The 27,819-nt window shown below is 40.6% G+C and overlaps 2 long non-coding RNA genes across 6 annotated transcripts in view; one reads left to right on the plus strand and one right to left on the minus strand.

The window, feature by feature from the left end:
* Window positions 1–27,819, plus strand: part of LOC144281221 (uncharacterized) — a 366,661-nt gene that overhangs the window by 56,353 nt on the left and 282,489 nt on the right. The gene's annotated exons all lie outside the window — the stretch shown is intronic.
* On the minus strand, window positions 1,796–27,789 carry LOC144281220 (uncharacterized). 3 transcript variants are annotated; one of them, XR_013349727.1, is made up of 6 exons: window positions 27,653–27,789; window positions 24,979–25,085; window positions 24,619–24,855; window positions 20,514–20,586; window positions 14,226–14,368; window positions 12,598–13,239 (listed from the first exon to the last, which is right to left on the minus strand). It is a non-coding gene; the product is annotated as an uncharacterized LOC144281220 (long non-coding RNA). The 3 variants fall into 3 exon arrangements; XR_013349725.1 differs by lacking the exons at window positions 12,598–13,239; window positions 14,226–14,368 and adding an exon at window positions 1,796–3,927; XR_013349726.1 differs by lacking the exons at window positions 12,598–13,239; window positions 14,226–14,368 and adding an exon at window positions 14,424–18,593.

The raw sequence follows: 27,819 nt of genomic DNA on the forward strand, positions 1-27,819 counted from the left end.
TATTAGTTTTTTTTTTTTGAATATTTGTTTATAAATCTCATGCTACCATGACTTTAAAGTTAGATAGAAGTTATGCATATCACACATTTTGATACATACTGCAAAAGTTATTTCTAGAAAATTTGTTCAGCTAGGCATATGTAAGTGTTGAGGTTGGAGAAGTTATTTAATTATAACTTCACCAAAGCTGGATATTGCCAATCTTTAATTTTTGTGGGTCTTATTGGAGAAAATATATCTGATTTTTGTTTTATTTGCATTAGTCTGATAATTGATAAACAGCATCCCTTTGTATGTTATTGGTCACTTTTTTTTTTTTATTTGCGAGACAGAGACAGAGACAGAGAGCATGAGCAGAGGGAGAGGCAGACTCCCCACTAAGCAGGGAGCCTGATGTGAGTCTCCATCCCAGGATGCTGGGATCATGACCTGAGCCAAAGGCAGACACTTAACTGACTGAGCCACTCAGGCACCCAGTCATTGGTCATTTATACATATTCTCTTTTAAGAGAGACTTTCTGCTTATGTATTTTGCTCTCTTTTCTTTGGACTGTGGAAGTGTAACATTTTCTTTCTCTTATGAGTCAGATTTGAGGTATAACTATTTTTTTTTTGGTATAACTATTTTAAGAGCTTTATTGATATATAATTCACATACCATGCAACTCACCATTCAGAGTGTGCAATTGAAAAGATTTCAGTACATTCACAAATTTGTGCAATCACCACCACAAGCTAATTTGAGCACATTTTCCTCTCTCCAAAATGAAACTTTGTCCTTGTTAGCAATCACTCATTACCTCCTCTACCCCAGTCCCTGGCAAGCGTTAATCTCTATCAATTTGTCTCTATCAATTTGTCAGCTGTGAATATTTCCTGTCAATAGAATCATATAATCTGTGGTCTTTTGTGACTACTTTAGCTTAGCATAACATTTTCAAGGCTTATCCGTGTTGTAGCATGTAATCAGTACTTCATTTGTTTTTATTGTAGAGTAGTATTCCATTGTATGGATATACCATATTTTATTCTTTTATCAGTTGATAAATTTTTAGATTGTTTCCACTTTTGGCTTATTTATATAACACTGCAATAAATACTCATGTACATGATCCAGCAAATCCATTTAGATATATATATACCCCAAAGAATTAAAAGCAGAGTCCTAAAGAGATATTTGTACACTAGTGTTTATAGTAACATTATTCACAACAACCAAAATGTGGAGGCAATCCAAGTGCTCATTGAGGAATGAATGGATAAGCAAAATGTGATATATATGTACAATGGAACATTCAGTCTTAAAAAGGAAAGAAATTCTGACATATGTTGCAACATGAATAAATTTTTAGGATATCATGCTAAGTGAGATCAGTCACAAAAAGACAAATACTGTATAATTCTACTTATATGAGATACTTAGAGTAGTCAGAATCATAGAGAAACAAAGCAGAATGTGGTTGCCAGGGACTAGGGAGAGGGGGAAATGGTATTATTTAATAGGCATGGAGTTCCAATTGCATAAAATTAATAAGAGTTCTGGAGATGGATGATGGTGATGGTCACACAGCATTATGAATATATTTTATACCCTGGAAGGATATATTTAAAAATGGCTAAGATGGTAAATTTTATCTGTATTTTGCCTCGATAAAACATTAGAAAAAAATTTATGCCCAAGTTTTATGTGTATATATATTTCTATTTATATTGTCTATATAACCCAGAAGGGAAATTAGTGAATCATATGGAAACTGTGTGTTTAAATTTTGAGAATTGAGAAACTTTTTTTCAAAGAATCGGAGACACCATTTTATGTTCCTACCGGCAAGGTATGAAGGTTACAATTTCTCCACATCCTTGTTAAAACATGCTGGTTTTTTTTTTTTTTCTCTCTCTCCTTTTTTTTTTTTTTTTTTTAATGTAGATGTACGAGTGGTATAAAGTGCTGTCTCATTGGTTTTACATGCATTTCTCCAATGTCTAATGACGGTGATTATCTTTATATGTGCTTATTAGCTATTCGTGTATCTTTGTAGAAATGTCTAACCATGTACTTTCTCCTTGTTTTTTTCCCTTAATATTCAGTTGTCTGTGCTCCTTATGTATTCAGGATATAGTCCAATGTCAGATTATTTACAAGTATTTTCTTTCATTTTGTGGGTGTATTGTCTTCCACTTTCTGAATGGTGTTGTTTACAGCACAAATGTTTTAATTCTGATGAAATCAATATATATTTTCTGTAAACAAAACAATGCCATCGGACAGGTATAATTGACATGCAGTAAAATTCACCTTTTTTAAGTGCAAACTTCTTTACATTTTGACAAATATATATTATCAAGTATCCACTACATAACCAAGATACAGAGCAAATTCCCTTGGGCTACCACTGATCTATTTTCTGCTACTAATTTTTTTCTTTTTCATAAATATTGTAAATAAAATCATAGGCAATAAAATATCAGATACGTTTCTGCTTAGTGAATGGAATTCTATCAATCAGTTCTTTATATTCAAACTTGGACTTTTTTTTTAACCTCTATTCCTGGTTTTCTTTTTTTTTTAAATTTTTATTTATTTATGATAGTCACACAGAGAGAGAGAGAGAGAGAGGCAGAGACATAGGCAGAGGGAGAAGCAGGCTCCATGCACCGGGAGCCCGACGTGGGATTCGATCCCGGGTCTCTAGGATCGCGCCCTGGGCCAAAAGCAGGCGCTAAACCGCTGCGCCACCCAGGGATCCCTTTTTTTTTTTAATTTTTATTTATTTATGATAGTATTCCTGGTTTTCATTTCAAGATTTCCTGCTCATTTCACTTTAGGCATGACTCCTTTATGACCACATCTACAGCATATCAAAATTTTAGTGTTCTAATCAGGAATGCAAATTTTCTGGCTTTAAGTTTATGAGTCAAGTTTGTGAAAGGTTGAGATAAAACTTAAGAATGAAGAAATTAGAAATGGGCTAGGGTGAGAGTTGTCCAACTTTAAAAAAAGGACAGTACTTTCTTCAGACGAAACTGCACTCTATGGGAAGTCATCAGAGAGGAAGAAAAACCTTAAGAGTGTCTTAATCATAGGAAGCAAATTGATGGTTTCTGGAGGGGAAGTGGGTGGGGAGTGGGGTAACTGGATGATGGGCATTAAGGAGGGCACATGATGTGACGAGTACTTGGTGTTGCATGCAACTGATGAATTATTGAACACTACATCCAAAACTAATGACGTACTATATGTTGGCTAATTGAATTTAAATTAAAAAAAGGAACTACATAGCAGCTCAATATGTGAACACATAAAATAAAAGCAGAGCTTCTCTTTTGATTTCTGAATAGACACCATACCCATGCCCTCCCTCTTCTCTTCAGAGTGTGATTTGAATTATCAGTGGACTTGGTCATGAGTTTTCCTGAGTTGAGTGATCTACTAGGATCAGCTTTAAGATATTGGTCATCAGGATCAGTCTCAGGATGAGGAAGAGGGAGAAATTTGAAAAACAGCCTAATTACAGTATACTGATCTTGGAAAATGGTTTTCCTCTCTGCCCTTCACAGCTCTGAGCTCCCAAGATGACATGAGAATAGTCAGGGACAATGATAACCAGGTACACCTCAGAAAGGCTGCTGGAAGTTGATAAGAATTGTCCCAAATCCTTCCAGAAGATAAATATAGAATGAGCATGATTAAACAAATAAATAAGAGGGAAGAACGTTCTAAAAACAAGATCAACAGTAGAACAGATAACTTTCAAAGGAGTGCGGAGTAAATTTTCCAGCCCCATATGGAATATTGGAGTAAAGAACACAAGATTCCTCCTGGTACTGAATTCTGTGTCTGTGGGTGACTGCATCTACCTGGCTCTTCTGTGGATAGATGACTGCTGACCAGTATCCAGCTTCTTTTGCCACTCCTCATTATCCATCCTGCAGCACAAAGAGTAGCGTCAGAATGGCCAGTGATGGGGGTTCCTAAAGTCAATTTGTCTTGAAGTTTTTAATTCCAACCTTAAAAAAATTCATGAACCCTGAACTCAGACTTTTTAACATATGACATTTGTTAGAGTAGCATACATTTGCTTAATTTCACGCCCCTTCTCTATAGCATGAGAAATCTGCAAAAAGGAGCTCTGTAGGTTTTGTGATGTATGTGTTTGTTCCTCCAGTGAATTGCCCTATCGTGTCCACAAACGTTCCCTTTCTTGACTCCACTTGGGACTATCAAGCTGCTTAGCTCTTTTGAAAACCACTGCAGGGATGCACCCATTTATTCTTTGTACTTTTGTGTACCCCCTTGGATTTACACATGCTCATTGGGACCCTGTGAGTTGTGAATAATATCTGCCTGTCAATATAGGGCTGCTTCAATTGGTTTCCTTAATAAGGCTGCGCATAATAATGCACTTTTGGGAAGGAATTTGGATACTAACTAAAAGGTAGCACACATTCCAAACTTCAAGTTAAATTCAATATGATTTTATTGAACTGGCCATTCTGCTTTTGGTTTGGATTTTGGTGTTTTTTTTATCCTCCCACCCCCACTCCATAAGGCTTATCACCCTGGTTGTTTCAATTTGGTACAATTTTGTAGTTTTTCTAAACAAGTATGACTAGTTGATCAGTTGATATGACTGTGGCTGTTTCTGTGGGTCAGGAGTCCAGGCACAGCTCAGCTAAACCCTTGGCTCAGGATCTCTCAAGATTTTAATTAAAGTGTCAGCCAGGCTGTGTTCTCATCTGAAGGCTCAACTAGAGAAGAATCATTTTCCGAGTTCATTCAGGTTGTGGGCAGAATTAATTTCCTGTGGCTATTGAGGGAAGGCCTAAGCTTCTTAAAGGCAGGAGGTAGCCATCCTTTGTCTTTAGGGTCATCCATGGTTCCTTGGCACTTGAGCTTTCTCAATATGGACACTCACATCATTAAGCCATCAAAGCAAGGCTCCCACCTCACAGAGGATCCAATCCTCTTATTTTCTTTTAAGGATTTTCACCTAAGTCAAGCTGCCCTAGGATATACTCACTGTTGATTAAGTAAAAATGATTACATCTGCAAAATGCCTTCACCTTTGCCATATTATATTGACTAGAAGCAAATCAGAGGTACCTCTCCCACTGAGGGAAGGTATTTATACAGGGTGTGAACACTAGGGGGTGGCCATCTTTGGGGACCAGATACTATAGGTGTAAACAAAGTTCACATTGTAGGAAACAAGAGAAGTATCTCAAATTTTGACCGTTGTGATACACGTCAAAAGGGTTTTATGGTTTTATAGAAATGGAGTTCTAAGAAAGCCAAAGTCCAGTCTGGGCAAGTTCCCAGATGCAGACTGCTGAATTGAAAGAACCAGAAAAGCAGGAACTGAATTCTCAAAAATCACCAATGGGGAAGGTTATAGAACATTCAACCATCAGCAAGAACACAGTAGGCTAACCTCAAAAGTGCAAAAGCTACAGCCACCTTTTTATGCTGCTCTTGAACCTCATTTTGAGGGTGTATCAGCTCCTTTGAAAGGGTTCACATCTGGTGAAAATGTATTAAGTACTGTCCTAGTCATTCAAACACATTCTGTCATTTCATTGTGTTTCTGTAAGGATAAAATGAGAGAATGTAGTACTTGCAAACTGAAAAGCTCTGAAAAATGACAAAGGTGAGCTCCTGTCGCCATGCCATTAGTGGCTTTCTTGAACTTCTCTTGTGCTACTCCTGTCTTTTGCTCTAAACCTTCACCTGCCTGATCTCCTACTCCATGCCTGTGTCTCATAGGAAGGCTGTGTAGCGTCTGTCACTATATCCCCACCTCTAGGGGGTTGCTTACCAGACAGTGAGGGAGTATGTACTTGGGGCCCCATGGTTTTGGTCTACAATACCAGAGTGGGTGCATTCTGTTATAGAGAAACCCTCACGTCTACACCTCAACAGGTACCAGAATGACATTTGTTCAGAACATTGGCCTTGCAGGGATTAAAGACTATGAAGTAGTAGTTAGATGTTGTCTGATGATTCAAATGCTGACCTGAGGGCCCTCTGCTAGAAAAGCATGTAGGGGCTAACCAAAGGAGATAGGAGAGATATGGTGAGAAAACCAGAGTGAAGTGGCTGGGGAGCCTATAGGGCGGCCAATTATCAGTACCAGGGATATTTGGCATGGGTATAATGTTCTATAACAAGAGAAAACAGCCAGCATTTTTGAGTGCTCATGGTGAGTTAGGTATCCAATGCTTTATACAAATGACTTCATTTATTCCTCACAACTCTCTTCTAAATTATATTTTATGCCCATTTCATAGATGAAAACTCTGAATCCATAGAGTGGTGACTAATGTGGCCAGAACCACACAGGTGTAAAGCAGCATGTCATCTATTCCATCCTTGAACAACACTGCATGCCTCCTCAGCCCACAGTCTCACAGCCAAAATCTCCACGCCTACCACCTCCTCCAGGAGTGATGGCATAATCTGGCAGCAAAATGGGCAGAGGTGGAGGCAAGCAGATGGCTGGTATCCAGAAGACCTGACACAGGAGAGAGAGCCCCAGGGTGGTGACATTCAGGGGCCAAACACAACCTCTGGGAGAACTGGAAAGATCAGGTTCAAGGGCCCCTCTCCCTGAGCTAGAGGCTCCGAATCAGAGACACAAGTCACTAGGAGCAGAGAACGGGATGTACATCTAGGTTGACTTGATGCTGAGCTGTAGAATTTTTGTCTTGGGATTGCTTCACAGGACCCTAAACTAAGGGGCAGGGCTGAGGCTGTGGGAACATTCCAGCTGAGTCCCGGGAGGCAGCTTGCCAAGCAAGGTATGGCAGTGAACTTAACAAGCACTTACCCAGTGCTCGCTTCGGCAGCACATATACTAAAAACAAGCACTTACCTGTCATGTGTTAGGACCGGTTTGGGTGTGAGGAATTCATAGAGGAGCAAGATCATTCTTGCCGTGGGAAGGCTCCCAATTAAGTGGCACTGCTTACTATTTTGTCTACGCATGGACCAGGGCCACACCTAATATTGCCTTTTTTGTCACCAGAATAGAAACAATTGATATTACTATTTTCTGAGACAGACTTTTTCATGATAATTTCCATGGCAATTTTAATAAAACCCAAATGGAAATTCAGTTTATTAAAAACACATCCTTTCTTCGTTTCCTCATTTCCTAATTTAATTGGAACATTAATACGAGTCTAAGAATAGAAAAAATTAGATTAACAAGTTAAATCTCTTAAATGCCAATGAAATTGTAAGTGGTGTTCGGTGTCATGTATCTCCCATCCTTGGTCTATGAGGAGCTGATTCTGGAAACCCAGGACGAGACCTATGGGGAACCACTTAGAACCATATGGAGCCAAGCTTCCACCCTGGTCAGAATTGTGGTAGGTGTGGATCCTTTCCAAGGTAAATATTTTCACAGACCCTGCAATATGAAATTAGACTATTTTATCCTCCCATTACTTAAATATGCATACACAGAAAACTAGGTCTAAACTCCTTATGCTTTTAATTCATACTAGTCTGAAGTCAAAACAAATTAACAAGCTAAAACTGAATACATCACAAAAGCAAAAATAATTTGAATTTTCAAGAGCAATTAATTTTGCTGAAACTAAATGCCACTCGCACCAGGGCTGTGTATGGACAATTCCCTTCATTCTAATGTGCCGTTCCTACTCTGTCAGCCTGAAAACAATTTTTTCCCCATTTTTTTTTTTTTTTTTTTTGTGCTGCTTCAGAACCTTCGTGCCTGCAGTTCACAGTGATGCCATTTGGAGTTCACGCGGCGGGAATTCATCATTTGCCTACTAAATCTGCCTTTGTTCTTTTCTCATTAGCCTGGGACAATTAAAGTGGCACCATTTGACTGGTGAAAACTCATTTGTAAATATAATTACAAACTTGAACACTGGAACTGTGAGAAAGGGTTTGGAAATAAAGCAGTCATTCTGATAATTCAGAATATGCTATTTTTAATTTTTAAATGTTTGTCAATGATGTGCGAAATTTAAAAGTCCTGTAGGAAGCTTTGAGACCTCAGAGAATTTGCCCTTGGGCTTCTGATTCTGTCTGTGAAAATAATCTTAAAATCACTATGACAGGGAGCCATTGCCCACCCTACATAGTCTCCACCTCTCTTTGCTTGACTTTGGAGGAAGCAAGCACATAAAATCTAGAAGCTGGACATTAGGAAATCCTATGAGTAGTTGGATCAGGATGTTGGGGATGCACAGGTACCATGAAGTCTTGGCATCTGGTAGTCAACAGAACCAAGTGGAACAAAACCTGAAGCAAACTATGTGTAAAGTCTAGTTTTTAATGATGGCCCTATGCGATGCAAAAGCCAAAGGTTTCCATCTGGCATCATTTCTAAGTTCAGGATACTCATGTGATTGATGGAGGGCTCACACCGTAAGACTGGGTGTCTTGACCTATAATGAGCTTTTATCAGGACGTGGGTAGAGATTAAGAAAGAGTCACTGGACAAGCCTTCACAACTCTCACCTCAGCCACAGAAGGCCTCCTCGCTTACTATGTCTCTGTCAGATTAAGGGTATACTTTAGTCTGATCCATAAGGGCCCTGGGGCCCACAGTGGACCTTGAGACTTTAGAGTTACATGACTTTGAGTAACGTGTTTAACTTGGATAGGTATCCGGTTGCTCTGCTATTAAATGGGAATACTAGTAGCATTGGCTTTGTCAGGCTGTAGTGAGGAACTCAATGAATAATGCAAGAAAAGTGCTTGACACAGTACCTAGGGCAGAGCAAGTGCTCCATAAACCAAGCCAGTATTATTTACATTAATATAGAATTTTTATATTGTCATTCAGGCATGGAAAAAATGACTCTAGAACAGTAGTCCTCAAATTTGTCTGCTGAGGGGCTGTAAGAAGAGGTAATGCCTGGTTCTCACCCCCAGACATTCTGATTTACTTGGTATATGGGGTACATGGTGTAGCTGGGGTGTTGGGATTTTAAAAAGTTCCCAGGTGGTTGTAGTATGCAGCCAAGACTGAGGATTTATCACTGCTCCAGAAGAGCTCTCGGCAGGTGAAGTCTGGTGCCATGAACACTTGAGATTTGGATCCTCGCCCAATCCGATCGCCAATCATTGGTGTCCTTGGGCAAGTCACCTCCCCACCCAGTTTTCCATTTATGTAGGACAAAGGCCAGATTTCACAGGGGCCTTAGGGATTCTGAATGCTATGCTTTTACAGACTCAGAGGTGAGGAAAAGCGAACAATCTCCCAGGTTATATTTCTATCTCTGAACTATTTTTTAAAAAATCAAATCAATGAAACAGGGTTTACTTTAAAAAAATGTTTCTTTCAATGAAACAGGTTTTAAACTCTTGACTTAAAGTGAAACAAATATTTAAAAAATGCATTCCTCCTTTTTACTATTTTACTGGCTGGTACTTAGAGACACAAAACCCAGAATTTGAACTACATAGCATCCAAAAGCTCAAAGTATATTTTACTACAATTTAGAATCAGCTACTATCCTTCTACCACTTACTTCAGAAAGCCAAGGATTTGAGAATATCTTCTAGGGCATTCCTGGATCCTGAGGAGCCCATGGTAGGAAGGTCTCTGTGTACTTTATGGGTAGGAAAGTTTAGGACAGGGCAGTTGAAGAGAGCATTGGAAGGTAACCCCAGTGCCAGTAGCAAATGTGTGAAGATTCATATCAGTTTCTTGGCTGTCCATTTATAACCACTTCTTGTGGGGGCACTTGGGTGGCTCAGTGGTTGAGCATCTGCCTTTGGCTCAGGTTGTGATCTCGAGGACCTGGGATCGAGTCCCACGTTGGACTCCTCACAAGGAGCCACTTCTCCCTCTGCCTGTGCCTCTTTCACTCTCTCTCTGTGTCAAATGAATAAATAAATAAAATCTTAAAAAAAAATAACTACTTCTTGTTCACTATGCTCTAGAAGGAAGTACATTGAGGGAAAACATCATCTGGACATTATATGATCTGCAAGTAGCATAATCATAGCGTGTGCATAATAACTCATGGTCTACAGAATGCTTTCATGTACACCTCTTAGTGTTCACAGTTAAGACTGTGAATGCAGCATTGTTCTTTGAATTTTACAGAAGAAAAAACTGTTCATAGAGAGATAAGGTGATTCACTCGATAATATCCAATGTAGTAAGTGGCGGAGCAAGGACTTCATCTCTGGTGACAAATTCAACTTATCTCCACTGCACCAGGCTCGAATCTGGAGTGGAAACTGTGAGTCCCATAGAACCTGGGAGCCTCCTAATCCTTCAGTGTCTGCTGGAGGAGTACTGGGATTCCTAAGATCCCTGCTTTCCTTTATTTCCCAGCCCTAACATCTTCCTCTCCCTTCTTTCTCCACTGCCTAGTATTCCCTCTTTGGCTTTATTTATTTATTTATTTTTTATATCCCACTCTCTTTTCCCCTCTTTTGAACAAAACTGGTCACTTCACAAAAAGAGGGAGAGCCTATTTTTTTCCCCCTTTAGTGTATCTGTAATTGTCCTTGAGCACGACCTGATTTTTCCTGAGGGAAACCTGTCCTTGTCCTGATTGACTCTGGTCCCCGTGCTCCTTGACTGGAGCCCAGACACACTTCTGGCTTCATGGAGACTTCTCCTGAAGCACCAGGTCCAGATCTTTAGCTGTCCCCAGACCAGTGGGAAAGAGGAAACAATTCATAGCCTTGATGTACTTAGGTTTTTGTGTAGCCAGGCGCTGCCTAATAAAACACTGACCTTGATTATCATTTAAACTTATGCTTCAAATTTTCATGTACTTCTCATAGTCTGCTTGGACTTCCTGCCAACCAAGCTTCTCTAGCTCCATCCTCCATCTACATCCACTGAGCACAGACCCTACTAAGGTAGGATACATTCTCTTTCTCCTTCAGGAGTTCTGGATCCTAATTAAGGAAGCTTTCATGACAAATGGAAAATACCTAACTTCTTTGATGGGATCAGGTCTATAATCTGGAGTATTTTAACCCATGCCATGAGTTTAAGATTGAGTTGTGTTTGTTTTTTTGCCAAGATGTTATAAAATTATGCTATCAATTTCAGCTTGTAGATTAAGAAAGTAACACTGCATTTTCCACAGAACTCTCTAAAATTTCTTTTAGAGAACATGAGTTTCCAGAGAGTAAGATGGTGATAAAAATCTTTTGAATCAGATCAGAATTTAATTCTGATATTTTTCAGAGGTATTTTTCAGAGGATTATTTTAGATTCTGAATAAATTAAACTAATTTTTTGTTTGCTGTATTCAGTAAAGAAAACCAGTTGAGTTTAGATTTTGTACTCTTTGTAAGTCATGATTTTTTTTCATTTAAATAGGTGGATTATGTATTTTTAGATGTATTTCATAGAAAATGCCTATCTGATGTGGAAATTGAGAGTGACAATTTTCTAATTTGAGCTTGATACTATTAGACCTGGATTTGAAATCGAGTCTAGTTCAGGTTCTTCAGTTCTGGTATATTTTCTGTCAGCACTGCTACATAGCTTAAAGAGAATTACTTCCTTTTACCTGACCTGTTTTTTTTTCTCAACTCTAACAAGCGGGATTTGAATTAATTAATGGCCAATGGACTTTTCAGGTCTAACTTTCTTTTTTATATTAACCTCAAATTGCCAATCTAAAAACTTCTTGTATAAAACATGCAAAGCACAATGACTTAGTATAAATATCTTGTATATCCTGTATATCTTGATATATATATATTCGTATGTATACACACATATATATCATGTGCCTGTGTGTGTGTGTATACACATACATAAATAGGCACACAAGTCTTCTGAGATTTTAGATTAATGAATTCCTTTTAAAATTAAGTTGTATTTTTAGTGTAGATGCTTAATCATTCCAATATATAAGGATATTGCACTGCTGAATGTAAGCCGAAGAAACTCTGAAATTTTTTTTAAGATTTTATTTATTCTTTAGAAACACACACACACACACACACACACACACAGAGGCAGAGACACAGGCAGAGGGAGAAGCAGGCTCCATACAGGGAGCCTCACGTGGGACTCGATCCCAGGTCTCCAGGATCACACCCTGGGCTGAAGGAGGCGCTAAACCGCTGGGCCACCCGGGCTGCCCCACTGGCCCCTGGAGTGAGTAGCTGGAGGGGAACCAACCCCCAACGACACAAATAAACCCCCGGCCCCAGCAGTGTACAGGCTGATGGGGTTGAATTATTTTCTTTTACCCCCTGCCTGACCAAGACACCACGAGGTCAAAAGGAGAAAAGCATAGGCTATGGACACTAGATGATGAATATAGGGCCCAGATGGACCAAGAGATGGGGGTGAACAAACACTCTACCTTGTGCCCTCCCTTTGGTGAGCAGCAGCCCTGGGATCACAGACATGGAAGGGACCACCCTGGGGCTGACTGCTTTCCTCTGCTGTTGGCTCCCAAAGCTAGGAGGAAACCAGGAGCAGTACCCCAAGCATGGCTTCCCCAACACCCATTTATTTTGTTGTTTATGCTGATGATGGGCAGGTCCCCACTTGTCCCTTTTGGACACCCTGGAGGGGCAAGGGGCTGAGGAGGGCCAGACCCAGGTTCCAGGGGCACAGGCAGTACAGCTTTTGGTTGTGTACATAGGGTGCTTTATTCTCCACAGAGTGATACATGCTAAGATGGGTTGGGCTTGGGCTGATGTCCCCATATGTACAGATCTGAATAAAATGGGTCTCTGAGAAGAAAAAAAAGATTCAGACCCATCCATATTTGAAAGCTTCTTCAGACATCATTACTTCATTTCTACCCCACTGCTCTGTGATTCTTCAAAACCTGTAGCTCTACTAAGTGGAGGGTGGCTCACTCTTGCCATCCCTGGTTATCTCCCATTGCATGTTGTCTTGAGTGGGAATTCCTGCACTTCCTGAAAGCAATCAGCCATGCCTCTATATATTCCCTGTGGCTTAATGTTCAGGGGGTTAGATGCCTGATTACTCAGGGAGAACATGCAGCCTTGTGAGTCATGGGGGTTTCTCAGAACTCTTAATTCTCAAAAGTCCTTAATTTGAAGAGACAGTTCACTAATGCTTTAAACAAGTTCCCATGACCCTGCCATCTGCTTGCATTAAAACCAGGTGAATCATTCACTTTGTTTCCACTTTCTCCAAATGAAAGTGGACATGATTTCTGTCTCCATCACCCAGAAGACACACGATCTTGCCTATCTCCACCTCTTCCTCCAGAATCCACACCGCCTTCAAGGAATGGCTGGGGCAAAGGAGAGCACATCAGTGTGTTACACCAAGTGGGAAGAGACTTTCGTACACTGTTACATTTCTCCTCCTGCCAGTATTCAACCTATGGCAAATGAACTCAGACTTTCCATGTTTTTCTAAACATTCTTACTGGCAGGTGTGTAGATCTGGCTTATTATTAAGAAAAATATTTTTTGCTGAAATTATCTGGCAGGACATTTTGTACTCCCAGAGTCTGGTATATCCAGGACTCCATGGTATTATTGTTAGTTGACTACCTGTCTCTCCTAGGAGATTCTGTTCTCTTTGAGGATAGTAGATTTGTCATAGTCATTTTTTATTTCCCACAGTTCCTGGTATAGTTCCTGGGGTTGCCTGATTCACTGACTGGCTGATCTGGTTTGATGAGGCTCAGTGAGGAATATTACTTAGCCTTATTTTTTATATAAGGGTGCCACGTGTTTTGAGGAGGGACTCAAAACTTGTAAATGATCCCAATGGAATTAACTCCAGATATCCTGGCATCTTGTTTATACTGGCATCTTGCTATTTATACTATATCATTTTTATACTATATCATTCTTATACTATAAAATCCATAAGAGATACATGAGAGGAAAGGAAATTGAAGCTGAGACTTAAATTGGTAAAATTAACAGCATTTCCATCAATTATGGAAAGAGGCAGAAAATCCCAGATAGTAATAACTGAGGGGTGGGAGGAAGGGGCAGAGATTGGGTATGGATTTGGTTCATAAGGGAGACACTAATTCATTTTGCTTAACTGGAGTTAGAGACTGAGTTGGAAGAGAATGGAAATTAAAATAGGTAGATTTGGGTCTAATCTTGGAGGGTCTTGAATGCTATCTAGTGGTGCCTAAAATTGGTATAGGGCAAGTTTAAATTATACCCTCTTGGGGCAATCTTTTGCATTTGGATTATACTTGTTGACATTTAAAGTGCTCCTATAAATGCCATATATTTTCATCTTTTTAATTACCTTAGGTGGAAAATGCTAGATAGTTTTACCAGTCTGAAGGTAGAACTTTAATGTGGCATCCTGCATAGTGCTTCTTCTTTACTTGCTTGTAGAAGAAACTAGAATCTCCGGGAACAGATTGCGTAGTTCTGAATGTTTGCTCCCTAAAATTTTATAGACCCTTTTTAAGATGTCCATAGCAGGAAAAAAAAGCCTACAGTAAGGATAAACATTGAAAAAATACAATGTTGTATTTGCATTTACCTTCTAGTCCCAAAGCTAATTGTTGAATAAGACTTTGTCTGTTATAACTCATCAGTACCCATGGCTGGATTTTGTGATCTTTGTCTTTTGACTGCCAAGTGGGACATTCATGCTTACTTGGTCAGTAAACATAGAGGCTCTGCTCAGGGTATAGTGAAGCATCCAACATAATTCTTATACTCAAGAAACTGACAATTTATGAGAGGAGACAATATTTTAATGTAATTTCTGGTAAAAGGTACTAAGTTCCTCAAACTGCTAGTTTTGAACAGATGGAGTGTAAAAGAACAATATGAGAGTTTGTTACTCTACATTTTTTGCTCAAATATGTGTGCTGTGTGTTTTAACATGTTTATTTGAATTCAGAATTACACATAAATACACATACCACACTACACAAATCTGTGCTTCAAAATAGAACAGCTGTGCAAAACATTCTTGAACTCAATGATCTTTACTCTTGCCAAAGGGAAAAAAATGTCTGCCTTGACAATTAAGACATACACACACACACACACACACACACACACACACATTAATAGCTGGCTAAAGAAATTCCCTCCTTAAATAATAGAAGAAATTACTGAAATACTTAGGACCTTTATCAATTGGGTAGATAATAGAATTGTAATAAAAAATATTTTAGGAAAGTCAGAGGAAAACAGTCAGACACTTCTTCTGAATAGCTCCTAAACTACTAAAATCATTGAAATTGGCATTTGCTTGGCCTGACTTGAATTTGCTTGAGAGGAATAATATATACCCAATTCTTGCTAATCATTAAGGTTAATAAAACATCCATCTTTCGCTTTACTTTCTCTCTTGGATAAGCAGCTAATAGCTGAGGATTAGGTAAGTATGTTGGCTCATCCAGGCATCTGGGATGAGTGTTAGGGAAGAAGAATAAAAATTATGCATGGGGACACCTGGGTGGCTCAGTCGGTTAAGTATCTGTCTTTGGCTCAGGTCATGATCCCAGTGTCCTGAGACTGAGTCCCACATCAGGCTCCCTGCTCAGCAGGGCATCTGCTTCTCCCTCTCCCTCTGCCTTCCTCCTGCTTGTGCTCTCTCTCTTGCTCTCTCTCTCTCTCTCTCTTTCTTGTTCTCTCACTCTCTCTAACAAATAAACAAAATATTCTTAAAAACTATGCTTGCATGAAACAGGTTGCATGTTCTAAAAATGACCACTATCATATTTCCTGTCCCGTGTACACTTCCAGAACTTTCCTTCTCCCCTGTCAAGAGGTGGAGTGTATATCTTCCCTCTTAAACTTACACTTTTCTGACTAAATTAACTAATAGAATATTAGTTAATATTGTGATTTCTAAGACTAGGTCACAAAAGCAATGCAGCTTCTGGCCCTCTTAGAACACTTGCTTTGGAAACATTGACCTGACATTTAAGAAGTCTGAGGCTGCCATCTTGTGAGGAAGCCCAAACAGGCTCACGTGCATAAAACATATGGCGAGATACTAAGGGTACATGAAGAGAAGAGATCCCAGTCAGCCCTCAGATGCCTTAGCTTCCTCTTGTCCGAGCTCTGGCCACTATTTGCCTGTGTCTGTATGGGAAACTCCAAGTCAGAGCTGCTCAGTTGAGCAGTTCCCAGTTCCCTGGCCCCCTGAAACTATGAGGAATAAATAATTGTTGTTTTAAGCAATTTTGAGGGTTATTTGTTATGTAGTAATAGATATCCAGAAGCAGGTAGACTAGATATCCATATCCAGAGTATATAGAATGCCTCCCTTAGTAAGTTCAAATTTAGTACAAAACATCAGTCTTAGTAATTTATGTGAATTAATAAAAAATTACATAAATAATTACAATATACAGGAAATAGTTAAAAATGCTATAAGACAAAAACAATAAAGTGCTGTACAAACTCAAAGAAAGCTGAGATGAGGTCCTCTTGAAGCTAATATCAAAAACCTCACAGAATTGCTGGTGGGTGACCTGGCCATAGCCTTACAGATGAAACGTGACACTTAGGGGTGGGGAAGGTTCCAGACAGGAGGACCACGTCACCCACAGACATGTAACTACTTCAGTATGTAATACCTTGTACATTTCTCAGCTATAGTGACCAGCTCAAACCTTGAGATCAATATTTCTACGGCAGCTTTTATCATTCTGTCATATGGCAAAATAGCCCTATGGGTTCATATCCAATCTGGAATTTGTATCTGTTTTATTGATATGCATTATTTGAGAGTTTCTGGGATCTGTGGCATCCCCAGTCTTTATCAAAACCATATTGTGAGAGTGCCCATCCTGTTCCTGTCCCTCTGGCAGGCTTCAAAAAAAAGGGGGTGGGTGGGGAGGAATGAGACAGTGTCCTTGTCATAAAAGAGTTCATGGCTGGATTGTGGAGACAGATAAGGACACTCACAGTGGCAGTGCAGGGGACCTGGCATTAGAAGACAGGTGCACTGAGACAATTGGTAGCAAGAGCCAGGGATCGAGCTGCCATGCCTGAGATCATCTGGAAAAGTTCTATGGGGGGGCAGGGGGCCAGCATTCTAACAGAATCATTATAGGTTCAGTTGTGCCCAGCAGGAAGGGAAAGAAAGAATTCCGGGCACAGGGAACTGGAAGAGAAAGAGCTCGCTACCATTAAACATGGTGTGTATTGAGAATTGCAGATAGTTCTGTATAACCCAGGGTGCAGTATTTAAGTGGGGAGCCTGAGACAGAAAGCTGGAGAAGGAGCCGGGAGCCAGCTTATGAGAGGCCTACAGTCCCCATCAAGCTGAGGAGTTTGGACTCCATCCCAAAGGTGACGAGACAATCTTTGAGAGGTCACGAGTTATTGAGTCTACCCATTCAAATTGTAATTATTTCTCACATAGCCGGTTTCCCTATGTATGGTTTCTGGGGCTAGGACGTACTTTTTGATGAAGAGCCATCTCACTTTTGCCTTCTTTAAAATTCCGTCATCCATTTCTCCAATGGATAGTATTCACCCTAATGATTGGAGCTAATGTAGCCTGAAAGAAATGCCACCTTACAGGAATCAGAGGCAATCTATTCCAAAGTGTTTTCCACTCACTGTTCTTTCTGGAAATGTGGTTTCTCATGCCATGAAACTTGCATGATGCCATAAAGAGGCTAATTGTGGTAATTTATGGACTGTGGCTCTGTAAGATCCATTCAATCTTTTAGAGATGGATTAATTACAACTTGAGGACCCCCACCCTCTTACAAAAACCACTTTATTGGCCTATTCCCACTGTCAGGAAATCTGGTGGTAAATAATTCAAGATAAATACCACCCCAGTGGGAAATTGCAAGTGCCTATGTTTCATGACCTGTGACATCCCCCGTGACATGTGACGCTGTGCCAGTGGGACCATGGGCTCGTTAATGAACCTTCACATATTGGTTCAGGTTATCTGATCTGCCCAAAGCCTTGCCATTCATCATCCTTGGCAATGAAGGGCAATTCCTCCAGATAACCCATTCCCATATTCTTCCCTTGTGTGAGGCTGATGGTGCTCTAAATGCTTTATGATTTTTTTTTTTTTCTGTTCAGGTCTTTTAGAGTGCCAGGAAGAAGCTTTAAATTCAGCCACCAGTGTCCATGGAAGATGTTTCATTTTTTGTTTTATTCAATTAAAAAATACTTCCTGGGTAGCTAATAATTCTGGCTATTTCATGGTAAATAACACACATATAACTCTGGATCTCAAGGCATTTATAGTACAGCCCTGGACTGTTGGGGGAAAGAATGACGTTAAAAATTACAGTATTTTAGGGGCACCTGGGTGGCTTAGCAGTTAAGCATCTGCCTTCGGCTCAGGGCATGATCCTGGAGTTCGGGATCAAGTTCCACATCAGGCTTCCTGCATGGAGCCTGCTTCTCCCTCTGCCTCTCTCATGAATGAATAAATAAAATATTTTTTAAAAAAATGACAGTATTTTAAGGTTGGAAAATGCTTTCACACATGATGTCCTCTGAGTGCTTTTGGATGATTGTTTTACTTCGGTGTCCCAGCTGGCTTAGGGTGTTTCTGTTCTGAGGGTAGGTAATTTGAGTTTCCCAAATCTCTGTACCAGACTTTGTCCTACTGCTCTTCTCTGGGGTGAATGTCTTCAATATATCTGGTTCTAAAGTAAGTAACTTACTTTAAAAAAAAAAAAAAGATTTTATTTATTTATTTGACAGAGAGAGTGCACAAGCAGGGGAGTGGGAGAAGCAGGCCCTCCACTGAACAGGGAGCCCGATGCCAGGCTCGACCCCAGGACCCTGGGGTCATGACCTGAGCTGAAGGCAGACACTTACTCACTGAGCCACCCAGGTGCCCCTGTAACTTACATTCTTATGTAACTTAACGCTCATGGTAAATCCATTAGAGAAGTCCTGGTAACCTAGTTTTACCAAAGACCAAGTTGAAGCTGAGAGGATTTCAGTAACTTGCTCCATTTGCTCAGGTTCCAATCCTGGGCCATCTGACTTCAAAAGTTCCTCATTAACTGCTCTAAGTGAGTTCCCTTAGATACATGCGTATATAAAATAATTTCTGGAAGTTTCCTTCTGTTTAGGATGTTTTTAGAATGTGACAGAGGGACTGCTTGGTGCTTATGAAGATTTAACTTAGTTGTTTTAGTGTAATTAGTATGGAAGACAGATCTTAGCTGTGGTCATCTGTTCGTTGGGGAAACTGATGCAAGTTTCTGCTTGTACCAAAGTCCCATGGCCTGTGTTTATTCTGTGATCACTCATCCAGGAGTGGGATGCAACGTGTGCTCTGTGATTTCTCTTAAGAGAACTTTGTGCCTATAAAACTGACTTTATTAAGACTTTGGGGGCAGTGATTGGTTTTTAATTTGTAGCAGTGCAAATCACATAAAATTAAATATTAGGCATGCCACAAAAATAAATATATAAATTTAATTATAGGAAGAATAGAGTAGCTAAAGTTCACCATAAACAATAGAGAAGTGGAATAAGATCAAGGTCGTCTTTCACTCTGTATCATATATTTTATCTGTAATACATCATACGTGCAAGACTTATCTTCCTGACATCTCACCACTTGAAAGCTCTTCCCCTTGCTGTCTTTCCCAGAGCACCAGGAGGGCCCCGCCATGCTCAGGCCCACCACACCTCTTCAAAAAGCTCCTTGAAGCTCACTTAGTCCCTTTTTCTCTTTTCTTTTTTTAGCATAGAGAATTTAGTTTTCCATCTTTGCTAAATAGTTCGTGAATGTGCTCTGCAAAGGGCCATTTACCTCTTCACTTACCTTTTTGCAGCCTGAAAAACCAGCACATACTTGAGACCTTTTATCTCTTCTTCCCTCCCTGTAAGTCTTCATCAATGTAAAGATAAGAAGTTGACCTTTTCTTTTCTTATTGTCCATATGTTGACCTCCACGATATTCAAGGGGGAAGGCCTTCTACCATCAGCTCCGGTTTCATCTATTTCTAAAAATTGATCTTGCGGCATATTCACATACTATTCAGATACACAAGATCAGTTATGAAGTGATATTTTGCCATCAATTTAACAAAAGCTCCTCACTAAGGGGGGGAGGAAAACTCTAAGAAATTCTTTCCCTTCATTTTTGTTAATGCTCAGTTCTACTGAGTCCCTTTCTCTTGCATGTGTTCCGTGTTGTTTCTATTCCACTTTGGTCTGTATATACTTATTTCCACTTTTCGGAGGCCATTTAAGAAAATGTTTAGACTTTTTAGCTTAGTTGAGCATATGGCTAAGGTTCTGTGATACAGAATATGGTTAGCAACAGGCTCTAGAGTTGGACTGTCAAGCACCAAGTAGACTGTTAGCATACTGACTGTGTACCATCTGACAATCATGCCAACCTCCCTCAGTGTCAGTTTTCTTATCTGTAAAATGGGGAAACAAATGATAAAGTATCGTGAAGACCAAAAATGAAATCGTTCTAGGAAGACCATTTAGCATGGTGCCTGGCATATGGAAAGCTCTCGATATATGCAAACTGCTAATCTCATTATTATTCCTATCCAAAAACAACTATAAATGCTTGTCTCTCATTACGTATTACTTAAGAATGAAATCTCACCTTTGTGAAGTCCCAGAGCTTCCTGTTTCTTCTTTGAATGCTCTGCGCTATGATCTGCCTATGTGTTCTATGCCTGTGGGGCAGGGGGTGGGGAGCAAGGGTTATTCTTGTTGTAGAAAGAAGTGAACTCCAGGTAGAAAACTGATGCTAAACCCTTCTTGTGCAATTATATTTATTTTTTTTAAGATTTTATTTATTCTTCATGAGAGACACAGAGAGAGGGGGACAGAGACATAGGCAGAGGGAGAAGCAGGCTTCCTGCAGGGAGCCCCATGCAGGACTCGATTCCAGGACCCTAGGATCACGCCCTGAGCCAAAGGCAGATGCTCAACTGCTGAGCCACCCAGGTGCCCTTGTGCGATTATATTTAAATCAACTTCCAACTTTTAGCTGCCCAGCCTTAGGCGTATCACTGCGTGATCATCTCTACTTGACATTGTGTTTGTTACGTGAGTTCTTATTACCTCCGTTCTGTGGAGGAAGAACCAAACCCTGGAGAAGCTGAGTCACATGTGTGGTGCAGCCCTGTAACTGCTAAATACTTCCCTGGAGTTTGGTTCCTAGAAGGGTCCAAAATATGTTTGCTGACTGGGTCATTCAGCAAATCCTAGGTAGTGATTAAATAAATGTATAGTCAGAGAAATGTTAAAATGGTAGGTCTGTACCATTATTTAGCTGAAGGGTGAAGCCTGTCCTTTTGTTTTTAGTAAAATCTTTATCCATTTTTGAAGCACCATCAAGTCATTAGTAAGGAAATGTGAAAATGTACTTGGGTTGATGTTTGTTGTGCCTTCCCCACCCCTTCTCCTAACAGGGAAATCCAAGGATGGTTTTCTCCCTGAACAAACAAATAAAACACAGTGTGTATTGTATACAGTCCAGAGAGAGAATGAGAACATTACCCAGAGTTTCTATCGTGGACCTGACGTAAAAACCCAAACAACTCTTACTGACTTCAGCTGGAAGATACAATCTTCCTCCAAAAAGGCTGAGAGCTGATGCAAGGGCTAAGACAGGCTCTCCATTATGCCTCCTCAGAGGTTTGGCACCTCAAAGCAATTCAATTCCAGTCTCAGAGAAGAAAGGGACCTCTGAGGTCACCTCAGTGTGCCACACCACTGCTCAAAGAACAGCAGCCCAACTGTCTCAGGAGGAGGCTTGCTTGATTCAGGGACTGGGATTCAAATTTCCCTGAGTGTTTCCCAGTTGGGTCCCTTCTCTCTATCACTACGAACTAATCCTCACTCAAACTTAACATTTCTTCTCCAGGCACTGGCACCAACCTAACAGGTCCTATCCTCCCTCAAATGTGGTTGCTCTACATTCTTTTTAACTACAAATGTCATGCTAATTCTGCTTAGAAATCTTTCTAATTCTAGCATAGCATTCAAAGACCTGAATGCTTTGCTTTGTCTACCTATCCCATTGCATTTCCTTTCTCACATTTTATATTATACTAGTATTCACATCACAGTTTCTTGCATGTTCTGTGGAGGTTGACAATCTCTGTTTTTATCCTATTGTCTTCTGTTTGGAACACTTTTCCTTCCTCCTGTTTGTTCAGACATCACCTCTTCCCAAATGCATACCTGTCCCCCTTGAGCCCGGCCAAGGTCCTGTTTTTCCCCAAGGGAATAGCCTATGCTCACCTTTCCAAAGGAATATTTTCTCCATTAAAGAAATCAGCTTTGGAGGCTAAACACAGATTCTGACATAGCTTAAAGTATGTTGTTTTAAATTCAAGTTAAAATCCTTTCAAGCTTCAGTTTTTACTAGATGCCCTGTGACCCAAACACATCAGAACCAGTTAGTATAATGGTTTTACACATGCATTTCAAGTCACCCAAACTGGGCTCAAATGATAATTCTGCCAATTACTAGTATGTGTCTTTGAACAATTTCCCAAATCATTGAAGTCTTTTTTCTTTCTTTTCTTTTCTTTTTTTTCTAAGATTTTGTTTATTTATTCATGAGAGATAGAGAAAGAGAGAGAGGCAGAGACACAGGCAGAGGGAGAAGCAGGCTCCATGCAGGGAGCCTGATGTGGGAGTTGATCCTGGGTCTCCAGGATCACACCCAGGACCAAAGGCAGGCGCTAAACCACTGAGCCACCCAGGGATCCCCTTTTCTCTTTCTTTTAGATACAAACTGTTGCCAATTAGTTTTTTTTTTTTTAAGATTTATTTTATTTTAGAGAGAGAGAGAGAGAGAGAGTGGGGAGGGAAGCACAGAGAGAGAGAATCTCAAGTAGACTCCTCTGAGTGGGGAGCCTTTTCCAGGACTCAATCCCATAACCCTGAGATCATGACCTGAGCCAATATGAAGAGTCGGACACTAACTCAGTCCCTCACGTGCCCCACCTATTAGGGTTTTGATAAGAATTAAGAATTAAAATAATATGGTAACAATATAAGTCAGAAGCATTTAGCCTAGGGAATGTTAAATATAAGTTCCTCAATAGATATTAGAAGTAATATATCTCATTTAAGAAATACTTTTCAAGCCTCTCAATCACAGACTCTTTAATTTCTATTCTCTTAGAATGTTATTTTTCTCTGGAATTTTAAGATTACTATGTAATACAATAAACTTCCACTCTAGTGTTATAGTAATGCAGAGGGAGAGGCAAGAAGGTCCTTTGCTAGCACACCTATGGGGGTTGTCCTGAGGTTTGAGTTAACAAATGTGCGGTGACTAACACATAACTGGTGCTCAATAGATGTTTAGACTGCCTTCTCGCTGATGGCAAAGCTTGGCTTGTTAAGGTGGTTTCTTTCTGTGGAAAAGATTTTAAATCCAATTGTGTTTGACAGGATAATGGCTACCCTGAAGATGTCCACGTCCTGATTCCCAGAGCCTGTGAAGATGTTAGATTACTTAGCAAAGGGAAATTAAGGTAGCAGGTATAAGTAAGGCTGCTAGTTAGTGGACTTTAAAATAGATTATCCTGGGGTATCTGAGTGGATTCAGTATAATCACAAAGGCTCCTAAAAGTGGGAGGGGGGTGGGCAGAAGAAGATCAGAGAAAGCAATGTGACAACAGAAATGGGGGCAGAGAGGCAATGTTGCTGGTTTTGAAGGTGGAAAAAGGGGGGCCATGAGCCAAGGGATAGGAGTGGCTCCTGGATACTTTAAAAGGCGTCAAAGTAGATTCACCCTTAGAGCCTCCAGAAGGAATGCAGTCCTTACTATACCTTGTTTATAGTTCAGTGAGACTGGTGTCAGGCTTCTGGGTAACAGAACAATATCATTTTTTTCTAAAAATTTTATTTATTTATTTATTTTTTTAAAATTTTTTTTTAATTTTTATTTATTTATGATAGTCACAGAGAGAGAGAGAGGCAGAGACACAGGCAGAGGGAGAAGCAGGCTCCATGCACCGGGAGCCCGATGTGGGATTCGATCCCGGGTCTCCAGGATCGCGCCCTGGGCCAAAGGCAGGCGCCAAACCGCTGCGCCACCCAGGGATCCCAAATTTTATTTATTTATTCATGAGAGACACAGAGAAAGAGAGAGGCAGAGACACAGGCAGAGGGAGAAGCAGGCTCCATGCAGGAAGCCCGACGTGGGACTCATCCCGGGACTCCAGGATCACACCCTGGGCTGAAGGTGGCACTAAACCACGGAGCCACCCAGGGATCCCCGGAACTATATGATCATTAATTTGTCTTAAGCCACTAAGCTGGTAGTATTTGTTACAGCAACAATAGAAAATTAATATACACACAAAGGAAAGATACTGAATTTCTGGTGGCCAGGTGTCTAGATTTTTGGTCCTAGAGCATTGGATTTGTGGTTAAAACAAAATTGCTGGGACACTTGGTGGCTCAGTGGTTGAATGTCTGCCTTTGGCTCAGGACATGCTCGCAGGGTCTTGGGATTGAGTCCTGCATCGGGCTCCCAGTGAAGAGCCTGCTTTTCCCTCTGCTTATATCTCTGCCTCTCTCTTTCTGTCTCTGTGTCCCTCATGAATAAACAAATAAAATCTTTAAAAAATAAAAATAAAATAAAATTGCCTCTAAAGAAGGGAACTGCGTTTCTGGAGGAGCTCATGAAGTCTCAAGGTACATAAATCCTAATAGCTTATATGTTTCCCATCCTTTACCTTTATCCTATCAGCAGACTTCAGGGAAGGTCAGAGTGTCTTCTGTGAAAATGCTACGCGCTTGTCGGAGTGCTGCTCTCTCTGTTCATGAGGGTAGATGATTCAGGGCTGGTGAGGAAGGGATGCTGTGCCAGAGGTCTAGGAGAGGCTTCACATTTCACATTTTCATCAGATAGTGACAATAGTGACAGCCATTGCATGACTAGTATATTTTAGGAGCTGTACATTGGTTCTAGTCTTCAAGAAAAGAAAGAAAATAATTTTTTTAAAAGATTTTATTTAAGAATTTGTATGAAGTAGGTTTCATTACATCTATTTAAAAAAAATAGGAAATGGAAACAGAGAAGCTGAGTGACTTACACTTAAATTATGGTGCCTCCGCCAGTGTGTAGGTCATGGTCACCCAAGCCGGTGCTTTGTACACTGTAGGTTACCAGCTCCCTAATAAGCTGTGCCTCTGTTTTTCACTGTGGAACAAAAAAAGCAGCTGATGTTGTGCTAAAATGTGTATCATACCTTCATTTATGAAATCTTCCCCCCTTCCCTGCTCCCACCGTGAAATCAGTCCTGTCCCCGGAGCTATTTGATAGATTAGATATTCAGCGCTCACTATTTCTAATAGATGTTGAACGTCAATCTGCTGCTTATGGGACTGAAGAGCTATTATTTTACTACAATATCATCATGGAAAATGTCATTGTATTTTCCCAGGCACAGTGCTGTGATACACAGTAACTTTGAAATCAGAGGCTATTAGGACATTTTCCCAGAACAAAATGTGTCCCAGAAGAAACAATGTGATGTGGCTTATCCTAGTGTGTTATTTTCTCCAGAGCACTTGTCTCCTCCCCCTGCAAACTCACAATATTTTAAGCCTCACAAATAACACTTTCAAGAGGACTGCGAAATGAAAGGCCCACACAGTGGTGGAGAACTCTAGGGGGCATGTGTGTGTGTTTGCTTTCCTTAGGCGGATTCTGAAAAGGTACAGAATGTGGGAGGTGTTATGGTAGGTTTCATGAGGCCTTGAAGCATGAAAGAATCCCTTCATCAGCCTTATTTTTGCAGAACTTCAAAGTGAGGCCAGGAAAGAATAGGCTTATGAGCAGTCAGGCTAGAAATTCACCGTCTACTCTGTTTATTTCAATTGTGTTTCAAGTCCATTGCTCAGGTGACCTTACTGCTGTACTGGGAATTGACAAGGGTGGTAAGCACAACAGCTTGTCAAAACTTTAGGAAAGTAAATTGCCATTTGGGTTTTTACCCTCCTTCTCAGGCCGGCCGGCTCACCTGGAAGGGGAGGAGGCAAAGAAGGAACCACCAAATAACATATTCTTAGCCTCTCTAATTGACCCATATGTATTATCCCCTAGAAACTGGAGGTGAGAAGATTCATGCATTTATTGCTTCATTCATACAAGCCATTTTAATTAAATATGACCGATGTACTCAAAACCCAAGTGAATGCCATTTCAGCGAGAATACTGTTTTTTTTTTTTTTTTTTTTCCTTTTAGACAACACCACTTTATACATCCTGTGGGTGATATTAAACACATTTGATAACTGGTTTCTTCTGCCCTTGAGAAACCTGGCCTCTAATTGGGCAGAGGAGACTTTCACATGTGGAAAGCTCCAGAGCTATTTAAAGCACCTCCACCGTGGGCCAACCAACGCAGCAAGGACCTGGAAATTATTTGGCTATCAAAGAGTTAATCTGCTAAGGTAATGGCATGAACAATGCACCCCATAATGTATACAAAGAGGGTGCTGCCACTAGGAGACAAAATCACAAGGGGGATGCTAGGCTGAACTTTGGAGAAATTGTTAAGATTTAAAGCCATTAGAGAGAAAAAGGTATTCCAGGTGACAGGGCCACTGCACGCCCATCCATGTGGCTTCCCAAGTAGTCTTGGAGGAAGTTGAGGCTTTTCATGGAAAGAATGAGAAAGGGATTGGAAAGGCAGGTTAGACAGGGCCTTGAATGCTCTCATAAACATTTGCACGTGGTCCTACACCAAAAACAGCTTTGACAAATTGTCTTTCTTTTCTTTTCTTTTTTTCCTTTTTTTTTTTTTTTTTTTGTTATCAGGGTAATTGCTGTTTCAAAGCATTGACGGAGGAGTACTAGTCATGTTGAACAAGATGTGCTGGGTGATGGTGGGTCAGGGAACACGATGTCCGGTTGGGAAAGTTATTTTATTGGTACAGCAGTGAGAACAGGGAGCATGAGAACCAAAGAGTGGGCCACTAGGGTGCCAGATCCTATTTTATCCTCTGGGGCTCCTGCCCGGACTGTCATTCTTCCTTTAAAGATGAAGAAACTGAAGCTTGGGCCGTAGGATAATGTACTTCAAGTCAAAAGACTACTATTTTTGTAGAACTTCTCTTGGCTGTAAATCTCCTGTTCTTTCCACTTCATCAGGCTGCTGGGAGATCATAAGCTGTTACTGCATGTCCTGATTCAACCCCCACATCACAAGTGCCAATAACAGAGCTCACATCCTCCTCACAGACACATGAACACAGTTGAAGCAGCCACCTCCACTCTTCCCAAAAGGCTGGGAAAGGGAATCATAATATGGAGGGCAATGAATTCTCTCAGTGGGAAGAAGAGGATTTTTGTTGATTCATGAAGTCATCTCCTTAGTGAATTCCACAGTTGTGATCCCCGTGATCTAGGACACACGGGAGACCTTTTCTCCTTTTCAGGTACTCTGGGGAAGATGTGCTTCACAGCATTTCCCTTTTATTTATCCCCCACCAAAGATTTTTTTTTGAGAGAGAGAGAGAGAGAGAGAGAGAGAGAGCGTGTGCATGGTGGGGACAGAGGGAGAGGGAGAAAGAAAATCCCAAGCAGACTCCCTACTGAGTGTGGAGCCCTAGAGAGGGCTTGACCTTAAGACCCATGAGATCACGACCTGAGCCAAAATCATGAGTCAGATCCTTAACCAACTGAGCCACCCAGGCACCCCCACAATATTTCTCTTTTGAGATTCTGAAAGGCACATTACAAATACATTAAAAAAAAAATACCTTGATGTTATCTGTTCTCACATGTACAACCAGAGCGATTCATGTCCTGTGGTCCTGTACGCAACACTCTCCCAGCAATGACAGCCTTGCCCTGGAATGATCTGTTTTGTCTCTTTCACCCACGCCAGACTGAGAAGCCTGCGAGAGTAGGGATGGTTGCTCCTCTT

This window comes from Canis aureus, chromosome 12 (genome assembly GCF_053574225.1).
Source record: "Canis aureus isolate CA01 chromosome 12, VMU_Caureus_v.1.0, whole genome shotgun sequence".
Lineage (NCBI taxonomy): Eukaryota > Metazoa > Chordata > Mammalia > Carnivora > Canidae > Canis > Canis aureus.